Genomic DNA, 17315 nt, shown 5'->3' on the forward strand with positions numbered 1-17315 from the left:
TGAGCAAATTCATTTGGAGCTTGGAGTGGTTTAATTTTACATCTTTCTAATCTATCTGTTGATAGGTCAAACGGTAAAGAACACGGCTGGAGCACTAAATGTTTGGATTTCAATTCTAGCTGATGGCACCCAAGTCATTTTTTTTTCTTACTTTTGAAATCATTACTATATACAGGGTGGTCGCTAGAAAAGCGGGAAATTTGTCAAACAACGATTTATTTTTTACAAAGAATAATTTTTACAAAGTTTTTCAAAGACAAATGTTATATTATACTCATAGATACTCAAAATGTCGTCCACACACTTTACTGCAGCATCTTAACCTAGAAATCCAAGCTTGTGTGGAGTTTTGAAGAAATCCCACACTTTATTCATGACCTAAGCTGACCTTCAAATTTCCCGCTTTTCTAGCGACCACCCTGTATTAGGTATAATATAATATTCAATAGAGAATTGGCTCTGTAATAATACGAAATCAGCAAATTAAGATATATTTAAGTGTGTTTTACGACCGAGCAAGGTCGGTCGGTTGCTCCCCAACCCCCACCAGCTAATTTAGTAAATAAATGTTAACAACTATCAGATATTTTTCATCTGTGCCGTCACTCTTGTCTGATAATTGCAATAATTGTGACTGATTGTTCAAAGAAACAAATATAGCAAGTGGAAAAAAGGGAAATGAAAATGTAGAGTAATGAATCAGACTTAGGATTAATCAATTTTTAAGATTTGCTTTGAATTTTGCGTGGAGTATTACATATAAAAAAAACAAGAGCAGTAGAAAAGGAGGTAATTACCGAACATTAGCATAAACATGGTGAAAAAAAATCCAAAACAACTTCTGAATATGGTGTAATGTTAACAGCAGAGGAAATGTTTCATTAGTTACACGTTAAAAACGTTTTTTAACATTATGCAATCCAAATAAAAATTTTCAAACATGAAGAAATTGTAAGTTATGATAACTTACATCCTATATTTTTTTGTTTAGAAAAAAAAAAAAAAAAAAAAAATGTCCTAATATTTAAATGCTATTTAAAAATAAAAATGAAAGGATATTGTTAAGTTTTGAGACATTGTGTTGAACAAAGATGGCAGCGTAGTTCAGATCAGTAACCAAGATGGCGGCGTAGTTCAGATCAGTAGCCAAGATGGCGGTGAAGAATTAAATGCGGTCCATGACGTAGGAAATGGCGAACTGATTGAATCCAAAATTCGACGATTTTTATAATAATTTTGCAATGTTTTGATTGGTTGTTTAGCACAGCCGTTGGTTATAAAAATGATTGGCGAATCCATTCGTCTCATACATCACAAGTCAAAAACATTTTACAGATATATTATAGATTTATTATCTGTAGTTTTGAATTTGCTGCTGATTATTAATATGGTGCCAAGACAAGAATCTATCTGGTCTGTTGGAGTATCTAGCTTAGTGCTGTTATTTGAGATAATATCACTAGAAAAAGTGCTCGTATAAGCCCATATGTAGCAATGCTGAGGGAATCCTATTTGGGTTGTGAATATTATTTTGAATATTTGTCCGGATTTATCTGTAGGGAAAAATATCCTTCTGTTAGGACATTCTTACAAATCCTTATATAGAGACCGGAAACATGGGGTCTAGCAGGCATTCAAATTCTCTTAAAAAATAGGTTACAGTTGAATTTCTCAACACTGGTACACAACTAGGACAAAATCACTTTTTGAGGTTTTCAATTGGGACATAAGGAGAGTGCATAGCAGGAGCAGATAAAATGCACTTTCAGGACCGAATCGAAAATAATGAGTTGTTTTTTTTGTTTTTTTGTTCATTTTTTTAGAAAGTTTTGTTTAAATAGATATAAGAAACTTACAAAACACAAACATAAAGTGTTTTTAAAAAAAAAAAACATGTTTTGGTATTATGAGTTTCTTATATTTATTTAAAAAAAAAAATTCCTCAACAGCAATAAAAAAAAACATGCATTATGCATTTATTTTCGACTTGGTCCTGAAATTGTATTTATCAGCCCCTGCTGTGCACTCTTCCTATGTCCCAGCTGAAAACCAAAAAAGTGACTCTGTCTTAGTAGTCCACACGTGCCTTTTTCAAATGAAATTAAACTAGAATAAATAGTGGTAGTGGTTGTGACTGAACGAATCACGGGTATGTCTAGTTACTATTTAAATTCAGAAATTTTGTTCCAAAAATACAGACACGAAATCTTTATTATAACAAGATTAATTTACGATAAATGCATGCATATGCATACCTAACACCTTTAATTTTCCTGACCTTGGTCCGAAGAAGGATGAACTTACCCCCGCACTCCAAATATTCTTTGTGTCATCTTATCTGGTTTATCAGAGGGGAAGGAGGACGTAATCATGTGACAACCAAATTAAAATTAAAAATGTTAAACGTCTTCTGACATATATTTAACGAAAGATAGATAAACACCCTGATGAGATATGCACAAACACTCACAATTTCAGAATGTCATTAACTACATTTCTCAAGTTTTGAGATGAGGATTGAGTTATTTTTCATTTACTCTGAACAGTTGACAATAAAACAGTAATAAACAAAAAATTAGGCACAAGGCCACTCAAAATTTGGAGAGGGGGATGTCTATGGTCATCCTCATCACTGTACTTTTACTAGTCTATGCTTGAACCTAGCTAAAGTTCTCACCCACCACAATACCTCAAGCACACTGGGGTTCGTCCTACTTAAGATTCTCACATCATATCATGTTTTTTTTGGGGGGTGGGAGTAATAATATGCAACAAGACAGTGAAATAAATTTATAAACATAGAACTATATAAAAGTTGTTTTGTTGTATTTCATTGGCTTGGGGTGGGGAAAAAAGTCTCAAAAATAAAATCAAAATGTTACTAAGACCCTCCCAACCCTCTCTAGGTGGTAGAGCGCCCATTGTTTTCCGGCTTAGTGTGGGCCAAAAAAACAAATAGGTCACTCTCTATATGGGGCTGAAATTCTAGGCAGGATCAAAGAAACTGGGGCCGGATGGGGGGTGGGAGGGGTATGTAAAGTTTCTCTAAGATTGCTTATTGGGGTAGCGGGGGACGAAAAAAAAAAGATTGGAGTGTGGGCATCTTGGATGTTTCCTATTCACTTGCCTAGCTAAGAACCTAGTCTAGACACTTGTTTTAGGAGTCTGAAGTCCTGTAGGATCTGGAACCATGCGCGCCATGTTTAGGTGGAGAACACAAACTCCAACTTGGCACCTCTACGCATGCACAGACTCGCTACCTTTACCCATCTTCGATCACAGGCATCGAAATGTAATCTTTTTCTACCACATCTGATTTTTACCTTCAGCTGGTGCTTGAAGAAGGGGATCAGATCCTGATCAGCAGAAGATTCACCCTCGCACTTCTCTTGCACTCTCAAACTCCAAATCACCATTCTGGTCATGGCCAGGATCGCAAAAAATACCATTCGTTTCTCCCTGTCCCATGGTGACTCTGCACTGTGGATGATGTAGGACATGTCAAATGGGCGAGGCTCGATGCGAGCCATCACTTCATTGACATACGCCCAGTACTGTCTGAATCTGCTGCATTTGAAGAACGCATGTTTAGGCATTTCCTCGGCTGGAGTCTTGCAACGGGGACACCCTGACAACCTCACAAGTCTGGCACTTTTCAGTATGGCGTTGAAGAGCAACGCATTTCAGGCCAATCGCCAAGTCAAGGAAAACTTATTAAAAGTTATTGAGATGACTCGAACCTAGTGCCCAGCTCCACCGGGAGCAGATCTCTTCCTTCAATAACCCACGATGCTCAATGAGTGGATCGGCGGCAGCTCCTCTCACTAGATCCTTTTGGACTACTGTTCTCATTTTGAGTGTTATTTTCACAACATTCTGTCGTTGTAACCTCTGATCTTTTTCAGGTGTGTTTTGAACAGAACCCTTGATCACCAGGAGTAGCAGGCTCTTGTTCCATCAGCCATAACTGGGTAGAAGTCCTAAGTAATTCGCAATTGTATTTTGATACAACTACTTGAGAGAGATTGGAAAGACAAAAAACCTGATAAATGGGTGCCTCACGAATTGAACGACAACCAAAAGAAAGATTGTTATGAAATGTAATCTTCCCTTCTTTATGCAACAAGAACAACCTGTATCTCAACCGGGTGTTGACTTGTGATGAAAAGTGAATTCTTTACAACAACCAATGATGCTCAGCTCAGTGGTTAGACGCTTATAACCCAAAGCCAGAGTTGACTGTTTGACTGCTGACTGTTTGATGGTTTTCGACTGGTCTCATCCATTAGTTTTTTGAATGCAGGCGAAACAATTACGGCAGACAAGTCCTGTCAACAAATGGATGAAATGCATCAGAAACTTCAACAATAACGCCTAGCATTAGTCAATAGAAAAGGCCCAATTCTTTTCCATGACAATGCTCAACCACACGTTGCTAAACCGACCCTACAGAAGTTGAAAAAATTAGGTTACGAAACTCTGCCTCATCCGCCATAGTCTCCAAACCTCTCACCTACCCACTACCACTTTTTCAAGCATCTCAACAACTTTCTGCATGAGAAATACTTCAAAAACCTAAGGAGTATCAAAAACGCCTCCCGCAACTTCATCACCATCAGAACACAAGATTCTTTATGTTACGGGCATAAATACGCTTCTTTTGCGTTGGTAAAATTATGTTGATTCTAATGGTGTTTATTTTGATCAATAAATTTTTGTTTGAGCCGAGATAGGTTCATCTGAATTTAAAAGTTAAAAACCGCAAAAACTTTCTTGTCAATCTGATAAATGCTAGAATTGTATGTAAGGACCTGCGGTGGATAAATGGATAAATTACTTAGTCAAATTCAGTTGTAAGTTACACTCTTCTGGAAGTTGAAGGTTGGTTAATCTTTAGTGTGGGCGACACTCAAAATACAATTGTGAATTACTTAAGACTTCTACCCAGTCATGGTTAAAGGAATGTGAGTATGTTACCCTCGTGAATTAAATAAGGTATTCTGTTTGAAATTCTGTATGGATTCCTGAGTTTAACAGAAAGGTTCCCAAGTTCGACAAAACACACCTGATGAAGGTCGTAGGTTATATCAACCAAAACATTGTGAAAATAACACTCAAAAATAAGAACAGCAGTCAGAATAATCCAAATGAGTCAGTAACTATCTTGTTTCAGATTTTACTTATACTTCATTTACGTTCAGCATATTTATTCCAATTTAAAAAATTATGTTCAGCATATTTATTCCAATTTAAAAAATTTACGTTCAGCATATTTATTCCAATTTAAAAAATTTACGTTCAGCATACTTATTCCGATTAAAAAAAATTATGTTCAGCATATTTATTCCAATTAAAAAAAATTTACGTTCAGCATATTTATTCCAATTTAAAAAATTTACGTTCAGCATACTTATTCCAATTAAAAAAAATTATGTTCAGCATACTTATTCCAATTTAAAAAATTTACGTTCAGCATACCTATTAAAATGAAAAAAAAATTTACATTCAGCATACTTATTCCAATTAAAAAAAATTATGTTCAGCATACTTATTCCAATTAAAAAAATTTACATTCAGCATACTTATTCCAATTAAAAAAATTATGTTCAGCATATTTATTCCAATTAAAAAAATTTACGTTCAGCATATTTATTCCAATTTAAAAAATTTACGTTCAGCATACCAATTAAAATGAAAAAAAAATTTACATTCAGCATACTTATTCCAATTAAAAAAAATTATGTTCAGCATATTTATTCCAATTTAAAAAATTTACGTTCAGCATACCTATTAAAATGAAAAAAAAATTTACATTCAGCATACTTATTCCAATTAAAAAAAGTATGTTCAGCATACTTATTCCAATTAAAAAAATTTACGTTCAGCATATTTATTCCAATTTAAAAAAATTATGTTCAGCATACTTATTCCAATTAAAAAAATTTACGTTCAGCATACTTATTCCAATTAAAAAAAAATAATGTTCAGCATACTTATTCCAATTTAAAAAATTTACGTTCAGCATACTTATTCCAATTAAAAAAAAATATGTTCAGAATACTTATTTCAATTAAAAACATTTATGTTCAGCATACTTATTCCAATTTAAAAAATTTACGGTCAGCATACTTATTCCAATTATAAAAATTATGTTCAGCATATTTATTCCAATTAAAACAAATTTACGTTCAGCATACTTATTCCAATTTAAAAAAATTTACGTTCAGCATACTTATTCCAATTAAAAAAATTTACGTTCAGCATATTTATTCCAATTAAAAAAATTTACGTTCAGCATACTTATTCCAATTTAAAAAATTTACGTTCAGCATACTTATTCCAATTTAAAAAAAATTATGTTCAGCATACTTATTCCAATTTAAAAAATTTACGTTCAGCATACTTATTCCAATTAAAAAAAAATATGTTCAGAATACTTATTTCAATTAAAAACATTTATGTTCAGCATACTTATTCCAATTTAAAAAATTTACGGTCAGCATACTTATTCCAATTAAAAAAATTATGTTCAGCATATTTATTCCAATTAAAACAAATTTACGTTCAGCATACTTATTCCAATTTAAAAAAATTTACGTTCAGCATACTTATTCCAATTAAAAAAATTTACGTTCAGCATATTTATTCCAATTAAAAAAATTTACGTTCAGCATACTTATTCCAATTTAAAAAATTTACGTTCAGCATACTTATTCCAATTAAAAAAAATTTACGTTCAGCATACTTATTCCAATTAAAAAAATTTACGTTCAGCATATTTATTCCAATTAAAAAAATTTACGTACAGCATACTTATTCCAATTAAAAAAATTTACGTTCAGCATACTTATTCCAATTAAAAAAATTTACGTTCAGCATACTTATTCCAATTAAAAAAAATTTACGTTCAGCATACTTATTCCAATTAAAAAAATTTACGTTCAGCATATTTATTCCAATTAAAAAAAATTATGTTCAGCATATTATTCCAATTTAAAAAAATTATGTTCAGCATACTTATTCCAATTAAAAAAATTATTTTCAGCATACTTATTCCAATTAAAAAAAATTATGTTCAGCATATTTATTCCAATTTAAAAAATTTACGTTCAGCATATTTATTCCAATTAAAAAAATTTACGTTCAGCATACTTATTCCAATTAAAAAAAAATTATGTTCAGCATATTTATTCCAATTAAAAAAATTTACGTTCAGCATATTTATTCCAATTTAAAAAATTTACGTTCAGCATACCTATTAAAATGAAAAAAAAATTTACATTCAGCATACTTATTCCAATTAAAAAAATTTACGTTCAGCATATTTATTCCAATTTAAAAAAAATTATGTTCAGCATACTTATTCCAATTAAAAAAAATTTGCGTTCAGCATACTTATTCCAATTAAAAAAAATTATGTTCAGCATACTTATTCCAATTTAAAAAAATTATGTTCAGCATACTTATTCCAATTAAAAAAAATTTACGTTCAGCATACTTATTCCAATTAAAAAAATTTACGTTCAGCATATTTATTCCAATTAAAAAAATTTACGTACAGCATACTTATTCCAATTAAAAAAAATTACGTTCAGCATACTTATTCCAATTAAAAAAATTTACGTTCAGCATACTTATTCCAATTAAAAAAATTAACGTTCAGCATATTTATTCCAATTAAAAAAAATTATGTTCAGCATATTATTCCAATTTAAAAAAATTATGTTCAGCATACTTATTCCAATTAAAAAAATTTATGTTCAGCATATTTATTCCAATTTAAAAAAATTACGTTCAGCATATTTATTCCAATTAAAAAAATTTACGTTCAGCATACTTATTCCAATTAAAAAAAAATTATGTTCAGCATATTTATTCCAATTAAAAAAATTTACGTTCAGCGTACCTATTAAAATGAAAAAAAAATTTACATTCAGCATACTTATTCCAATTAAAAAAATTTACGTTCAGCATATTTATTCCAATTTAAAAAAAATTATGTTCAGCATACTTATTCCAATTAAAAAAAATTTGCGTTCAGCATACTTATTCCAATTAAAAAAAATTATGTTCAGCATACTTATTCCAATTTAAAAAAATTATGTTCAGCATACTTATTCCAATTAAAAAAATTATGTTCAGCATACTTATTCCAATTAAAAAAATTATGTTCAGCATACTTATTCCAATTAAAAAAATTTACGTTCAGCATATTTATTCCAATTTAAAAAAATTATGTTCAGCATACTTATTCCAATTAAAAAAATTTACGTTCAGCATACTTATTCCAATTTAAAAAAATTATGTTCAGCATACTTATTCCAATTTAAAAAATTTACGTTCAGCATACTTATTCCAATTAAAAAAAAATTATGTTCAGCATACTTATTCCAATTAAAAAAATTTATGTTCAGCATACTTATTCTAATTTAAAAAATTTACGTTCAGCATACTTATTCCAATTAAAAAAATTATGTTCAGCATATTTATTCCAATTAAACAAAATTTACGTTCAGCATACTTATTCCAATTTAAAAAAATTTACGTTCAGCATACTTCTTCCAATTAAAAAAATTTACGTTCAGCACATTTATTCCAATTACAAAAATTTACGTTCAGCATATTTATTCCAATTAAAAAAATTTACGTTCAACATACTTATTCCAATTTAAAAAAATTACGTTCAGCATACTTATTCCAATTAAAAAAATTTACGTTCAGCATACTTATTCCAATTAAAAAAATTTACGTTCAGCATACTTATTCCAATTAAAAAAAATTATGTTCAGCATATTTATTCCAATTTAAAAAATTTACGTTCAGCATACCTATTAAAATGAAAAAAAAATTTACATTCAGCATACTTATTCGAATTAAAAAAAATTATGTCCAGCATACTTATTCCAATTAAAAAAATTTATGTTCAGCATACTTATTCCAATTTAAAAAATTATGTTCAGCATATTTATTCCAATTAAAAAAATTTACGTTCAGCATATTTATTCCAATTAAAAAAATTTATGTTCAGCATATTTATTCCAATTTAAAAAATTTACGTTCAGCATACCTATTAAAATGAAAAAAAATTTACATTCAGCATACTTATCCCAATTAAAAAAAATTATGTTCAGCATATTTATTCCAATTTAAAAAATTTACGTTCAGCATATTTATTTCAATTAAAAAAATTTACGTTCAGCATACTTATTCCAATTTAAAAAATTTATGTTCAGCATATTTATTCCAATTAAAAAAATTTACGTTCAGCATATTTATTCCAATTTAAAAAATTTACGTTCAGCATACCTATTAAAATGAAAAAAAAATTTACATTCAGCATTCTTATTCCAATTAAAAAAATTATGTTCAGCATACTTATTCCAATTAAAAAAAATTATGTTCAGCATACTTATTCCAATTAAAAAAAATTTATGTTCAGCATATTTATTCCAATTAAAAAAATGTACGTTCAGCATACTTATTCCAATTAAAAAAATTTATGTTCAGCATATTTATTCCAATTAAAAAAATTTATGTTCAGCATATTTATTCCAATTAAAAAAATTTATGTTCAGCATATTTATTCCAATTAAAAAAAAATATGTTCATCATACTTATTCCAATTTAAAAAAATTTATGTTCAGCATATTTATTCCAATTAAAAAAATTTATGTTCAGCATACTTATTCCAATTAAAAAAAATTCATGTTCAGCATATTTATTCCAATTAAAAAATTTTATGTTCAGCATATTTATTCCAATTAAAAAAATTTATGTTCATCATATTTATTCCAATTAAAAAAATTTATGTTCATCATACTTATTCCAATTAAAAAAAATTCATGTTCAGCATACTTATTCCAATTAAAAAAATTCATGTTCAGCATACTTATTCCAATTAAAAAAATTTATGTTCAGCATATTTATTCCAATTAAAAAATTTTATGTTCAGCATATTTATTCCAATTAAAAAATTTTATGTTCAGCATATTTATTCCAATTAAAAAATTTTATGTTCAGCATATTTATTCCAATTAAAAAAAAATATGTTCATCATACTTATTCCAATTTAAAAAAATTTATGTTCATCATATTTATTCCAATTAAAAAAATTTATGTTCAGCCTACTTATTCCAATTAAAAAAAATTATGTTAAGCATATTTATTCCAATTAAAAAAATTATGTTCAGCATATTTATTCCAATTAAAAAAATTTATGTTCAGCATACTTATTCCAATTAAAAAAATTATGTTCAGCATATTAATTCCATTAAAAAATTTATGTTCAGCCTACTTATTCCAATTAAAAAAAATTATGTTCAGCATATTTATTCCAATTAAAAAAATTATGTTCAGCATACTTATTCCAATTAAAAAAAATTTATGTTCATCATATTTATTCCAATTAAAAAAATGTACGTTCAGCATACTTATTCCAATTAAAAAAATTTATGTTCAGCATATTTATTCCAATTAAAAAAATTTATGTTCAGCATATTTATTCCAATTAAAAAAATTTATGTTCAGCATATTTATTCCAATTAAAAAAAAATATGTTCATCATACTTATTCCAATTTAAAAAAATTTATGTTCAGCATATTTATTCCAATTAAAAAAATTTATGTTCAGCATACTTATTCCAATTAAAAAAAATTCATGTTCAGCATATTTATTCCAATTAAAAAATTTTATGTTCAGCATATTTATTCCAATTAAAAAAATTTATGTTCATCATATTTATTCCAATTAAAAAAATTTATGTTCAGCATACTTATTCCAATTAAAAAAAATTCATGTTCAGCATACTTATTCCAATTAAAAAAATTCATGTTCAGCATACTTATTCCAATTAAAAAAATTTATGTTCAGCATATTTATTCCAATTAAAAAATTTTATGTTCAGCATATTTATTCCAATTAAAAAATTTTATGTTCAGCATATTTATTCCAATTAAAAAATTTTATGTTCAGCATATTTATTCCAATTAAAAAAAAATATGTTCATCATACTTATTCCAATTTAAAAAAATTTATGTTCATCATATTTATTCCAATTAAAAAAATTTATGTTCAGCCTACTTATTCCAATTAAAAAAAATTATGTTCAGCATATTTATTCCAATTAAAAAAATTATGTTCAGCATATTTATTCCAATTAAAAAAATTTATGTTCAGCATACTTATTCCAATTAAAAAAATTATGTTCAGCATATTTATTCAATTAAAAAATTTATGTTCAGCATACTTATTCCAATTTAAAAAATTTATGTTCAACATATTTATTCCAATTTAAAAAATTATGTTCAGCATATTTATTCCAATTTAAAAAATTATGGTCAGCATATTTATTCCAATTAAAAAAATTTATGGTCAGCATACTTATTCCAATTAAAAAAATTTACGTTCAGCATACTTATTCCAATTAAAAAAATTATGTTCAGCATATTTATTCCAATTAAAAAATTTATGTTCAGCATACTTATTCCAATTTAAAAAATTTATGTTCAGCATATTTATTCCAATTTAAAAAATTTATGTTCAGCATATTTATTCCAATTAAAAAAATTTATGTTCAGTATATTTATTCCAATTAAAAAATTTATGTTCAGCATATTTATTCCAATTTAAAAAAATTATGTTCAGCATACTAATTCCAATTTAAAAAATTTATGTTCAGCATACTTATTCCAATTTAAAAAAATTATGTTCAGCATATTTATTCCAATTAAAAAAATTTATGTTCAGCATATTTATTCCAATTAAAAAAAAATATGTTCATCATACTTATTCCAATTTAAAAAAATTTGCGTTCAGCATACTTATTCCAATTAAAAAAAATTATGTTCAGCATACTTATTCCAATTTAAAAAAATTATGTTCAGCATACTTATTCCAATTAAAAAAAATTTACGTTCAGCATACTTATTCCAATTAAAAAAATTTACGTTCAGCATATTTATTCCAATTAAAAAAATTTACGTACAGCATACTTATTCCAATTAAAAAAATTTACGTTCAGCATACTTATTCCAATTAAAAAAATTTACGTTCAGCATACTTATTCCAATTAAAAAAATTTACGTTCAGCATACTTATTCCAATTAAAAAAATTAACGTTCAGCATATTTATTCCAATTAAAAAAAATTATGTTCAGCATATTATTCCAATTTAAAAAAATTATGTTCAGCATACTTATTCCAATTAAAAAAATTATTTTCAGCATACTTATTCCATTTAAAAAAATTTATGTTCAGCATATTTATTCCAATTTAAAAAAATTACGTTCAGCATATTTATTCCAATTAAAAAAATTTACGTTCAGCATACTTATTCCAATTAAAAAAAAATTATGTTCAGCATATTTATTCCAATTAAAAAAATTTACGTTCAGCATACCTATTAAAATGAAAAAAAAATTTACATTCAGCATACTTATTCCAATTAAAAAAATTTACGTTCAGCATATTTATTCCAATTTAAAAAAAATTATGTTCAGCATACTTATTCCAATTAAAAAAAATTTGCGTTCAGCATACTTATTCCAATTAAAAAAAATTATGTTCAGCATACTTATTCCAATTTAAAAAAATTATGTTCAGCATACTTATTCCAATTAAAAAAATTATGTTCAGCATACTTATTCCAATTAAAAAAATTATGTTCAGCATACTTATTCCAATTAAAAAAATTTACGTTCAGCATATTTATTCCAATTTAAAAAAATTATGTTCAGCATACTTATTCCAATTAAAAAAATTTACGTTCAGCATACTTATTCCAATTAAAAAAAATTATGTTCAGCATACTTATTCCAATTTAAAAAATTTACGTTCAGCATACTTATTCCAATTAAAAAAAAATTATGTTCAGCATACTTATTCCAATTAAAAAAATTTATGTTCAGCATACTTATTCTAATTTAAAAAATTTACGTTCAGCATACTTATTCCAATTAAAAAAATTATGTTCAGCATATTTATTCCAATTAAACAAAATTTACGTTCAGCATACTTATTCCAATTTAAAAAAATTTACGTTCAGCATACTTCTTCCAATTAAAAAAATTTACGTTCAGCATATTTATTCCAATTAAAAAAATTTACGTTCAGCATATTTATTCCAATTAAAAAAATTTACGTTCAACATACTTATTCCAATTAAAAAAAATTACGTTCAGCATACTTATTCCAATTAAAAAAATTTACGTTCAGCATACTTATTCCAATTAAAAAAATTTACGTTCAGCATACTTATTCCAATTAAAAAAAATTATGTTCAGCATATTTATTCCAATTTAAAAAATTTACGTTCAGCATACCTATTAAAATGAAAAAAAAATTTACATTCAGCATACTTATTCCAATTAAAAAAAATTATGTCCAGCATACTTATTCCAATTAAAAAAATTTATGTTCAGCATACTTATTCCAATTAAAAAAATTATGTTCAGCATATTTATTCACATTAAAAAAATTTACGTTCAGCATATTTATTCCAATTAAAAAAATTTATGTTCAGCATATTTATTCCAATTTAAAAAATTTACGTTCAGCATACCTATTAAAATGAAAAAAAAATTTACATTCAGCATACTTATCCCAATTAAAAAAAATTATGTTCAGCATATTTATTCCAATTTAAAAAATTTACGTTCAGCATATTTATTTCAATTAAAAAAATTTACGTTCAGCATACTTATTCCAATTTAAAAAATTTATGTTCAGCATATTTATTCCAATTAAAAAAATTTACGTTCAGCATATTTATTCCAATTTAAAAAATTTACGTTCAGCATACCTATTAAAATGAAAAAAAAATTTACATTCAGCATTCTTATTCCAATTAAAAAAATTATGTTCAGCATACTTATTCCAATTAAAAAAAATTATGTTCAGCATACTTATTCCAATTAAAAAAAATTTATGTTCAGCATATTTATTCCAATTAAAAAAATGTACGTTCAGCATACTTATTCCAATTAAAAAAATTTATGTTCAGCATATTTATTCCAATTAAAAAAATTTATGTTCAGCATATTTATTCCAATTAAAAAAATTTATGTTCAGCATATTTATTCCAATTAAAAAAAAATATGTTCATCATACTTATTCCAATTTAAAAAAATTTATGTTCAGCATATTTATTCCAATTAAAAAAATTTATGTTCAGCATACTTATTCCAATAAAAAAAAATTCATGTTCAGCATATTTATTCCAATTAAAAAATTTTATGTTCAGCATATTTATTCCAATTAAAAAAATTTATGTTCATCATATTTATTCCAATTAAAAAAATTTATGTTCAGCATACTTATTCCAATTAAAAAAAATTCATGTTCAGCATACTTATTCCAATTAAAAAAATTCATGTTCAGCATACTTATTCCAATTAAAAAAATTTATGTTCAGCATATTTATTCCAATTAAAAAATTTTATGTTCAGCATATTTATTCCAATTAAAAAATTTTATGTTCAGCATATTTATTCCAATTAAAAAATTTTATGTTCAGCATATTTATTCCAATTAAAAAAAAATATGTTCATCATACTTATTCCAATTTAAAAAAATTTATGTTCATCATATTTATTCCAATTAAAAAAATTTATGTTCAGCCTACTTATTCCAATTAAAAAAAATTATGTTCAGCATATTTATTCCAATTTAAAAAATTTACGTTCAGCATACCTATTAAAATGAAAAAAAAATTTACATTCAGCATACTTATTCCAATTAAAAAAAATTATGTTCAGCATACTTATTCCAATTAAAAAAATTTACATTCAGCATACTTATTCCAATTAAAAAAATTATGTTCAGCATATTTATTCCAATTAAAAAAATTTACGTTCAGCATATTTATTCCAATTTAACAAATTTACGTTCAGCATACCAATTAAAATGAAAAAAAAATTTACATTCAGCATACTTATTCCAATTAAAAAAAATTATGTTCAGCATATTTATTCCAATTTAAAAAATTTACGTTCAGCATACCTATTAAAATGAAAAAAAAATTTACATTCAGCATACTTATTCCAATTAAAAAAAGTATGTTCAGCATACTTATTCCAATTAAAAAAATTTACGTTCAGCATATTTATTCCAATTTAAAAAAATTATGTTCAGCATACTTATTCCAATTAAAAAAATTTACGTTGAGCATACTTATTCCAATTAAAAAAAAATTATGTTCAGCATACTTATTCCAATTTAAAAAATTTACGTTCAGCATACTTATTCCAATTAAAAAAAAATATGTTCAGAATACTTATTTCAATTAAAAACATTTATGTTCAGCATACTTATTCCAATTTAAAAAATTTACGGTCAGCATACTTATTCCAATTAAAAAAATTATGTTCAGCATATTTATTCCAATTAAAACAAATTTACGTTCAGCATACTTATTCCAATTTAAAAAAATTTACGTTCAGCATACTTATTCCAATTAAAAAAATTTACGTTCAGCATATTTATTCCAATTAAAAAAATTTACGTTCAGCATACTTATTCCAATTTAAAAAATTTACGTTCAGCATACTTATTCCAATTAAAAAAAAATTATGTTCAGCATACTTATTCCAATTTAAAAAATTTACGTTCAGCATACTTATTCCAATTAAAAAAAAATATGTTCAGAATACTTATTTCAATTAAAAACATTTATGTTCAGCATACTTATTCCAATTTAAAAAATTTACGGTCAGCATACTTATTCCAATTAAAAAAATTATGTTCAGCATATTTATTCCAATTAAAACAAATTTACGTTCAGCATACTTATTCCAATTTAAAAAAATTTACGTTCAGCATACTTATTCCAATTAAAAAAATTTACGTTCAGCATATTTTTTCCAATTAAAAAAATTTACGTTCAGCATACTTATTCCAATTTAAAAAATTTACGTTCAGCATACTTATTCCAATTAAAAAAAATTTACGTTCAGCATACTTATTCCAATTAAAAAAATTTACGTTCAGCATATTTATTCCAATTAAAAATATTTACGTACAGCATACTTATTCCAATTAAAAAAATTTACGTTCAGCATACTTATTCCAATTAAAAAAATTTACGTTCAGCATACTTATTCCAATTAAAAACATTTACGTTCAGCATACTTATTCCAATTAAAAAAATTTACGTTCAGCATATTTATTCCAATTAAAAAAAATTATGTTCAGCATATTATTCCAATTTAAAAAAATGATGTTCAGCATACTTATTCCAATTAAAAAAATTATTTTCAGCATACTTATTCCAATTAAAAAAAATTATGTTCAGCATATTTATTCCAATTTAAAAAATTTACGTTCAGCATATTTATTCCAATTAAAAAAATTTACGTTCAGCATATTTATTCCAATTTAAAAAATTTACGTTCAGCATACCTATTAAAATGAAAAAAAAATTTACATTCAGCATACTTATTCCAATTAAAAAAATTTACGTTCAGCATATTTATTCCAATTTAAAAAAAATTATGTTCAGCATACTTATTCCAATTAAAAAAAATTTGCGTTCAGCATACTTATTCCAATTAAAAAAAATTATGTTCAGCATACTTATTCCAATTTAAAAAAATTATGTTCAGCATACTTATTCCAATTAAAAAAAATTTACGTTCAGCATACTTATTCCAATTAAAAAAATTTACGTTCAGCATATTTATTCCAATTAAAAAAATTTACGTACAGCATACTTATTCCAATTAAAAAAATTTACGTTCAGCATACTTATTCCAATTAAAAAAATTTACGTTCAGCATACTTATTCCAATTAAAAAAATTAACGTTCAGCATATTTATTCCACTTAAAAAAAATTATGTTCAGCATATTATTCCAATTTAAAAAAATTATGTTCAGCATACTTATTCCAATTAAAAAAATTTATGTTCAGCATATTTATTCCAATTTAAAAAAATTACGTTCAGCATATTTATTCCAATTAAAAAAATTTACGTTCAGCATACTTATTCCAATTAAAAAAAAATTATGTTCAGCATATTTATTCCAATTAAAAAAATTTACGTTCAGCATACCTATTAAAATGAAAAAAAAATTTACATTCAGCATACTTATTCCAATTAAAAAAATTTACGTTCAGCATATTTATTCCAATTTAAAAAAAATTATGTTCAGCATACTTATTCCAATTAAAATAAATTTGCGTTCAGCATACTTATTCCAATTAAAAAAAATTATGTTCAGCATACTTATTCCAATTTAAAAAAATTATGTTCAGCATACTTATTCCAATTAAAAAAATTATGTTCAGCATACTTATTCCAATTAAAAAAATTATGTTCA

General features: G+C 25.5%; 1 protein-coding gene across 1 annotated transcript in view; it reads right to left on the minus strand.

Moving 5' to 3' along the window:
* Positions 1-17315, minus strand: part of LOC145296781 (C-1-tetrahydrofolate synthase, cytoplasmic-like) — a 193298-nt gene that overhangs the window by 132922 nt on the left and 43061 nt on the right. The window lies entirely within an intron of this gene.

Source organism: Euprymna scolopes, chromosome 2 (assembly GCF_053919585.1).
Source record: "Euprymna scolopes isolate OS-2025 chromosome 2, ASM5391958v1, whole genome shotgun sequence".
Lineage (NCBI taxonomy): Eukaryota > Metazoa > Mollusca > Cephalopoda > Sepiida > Sepiolidae > Euprymna > Euprymna scolopes.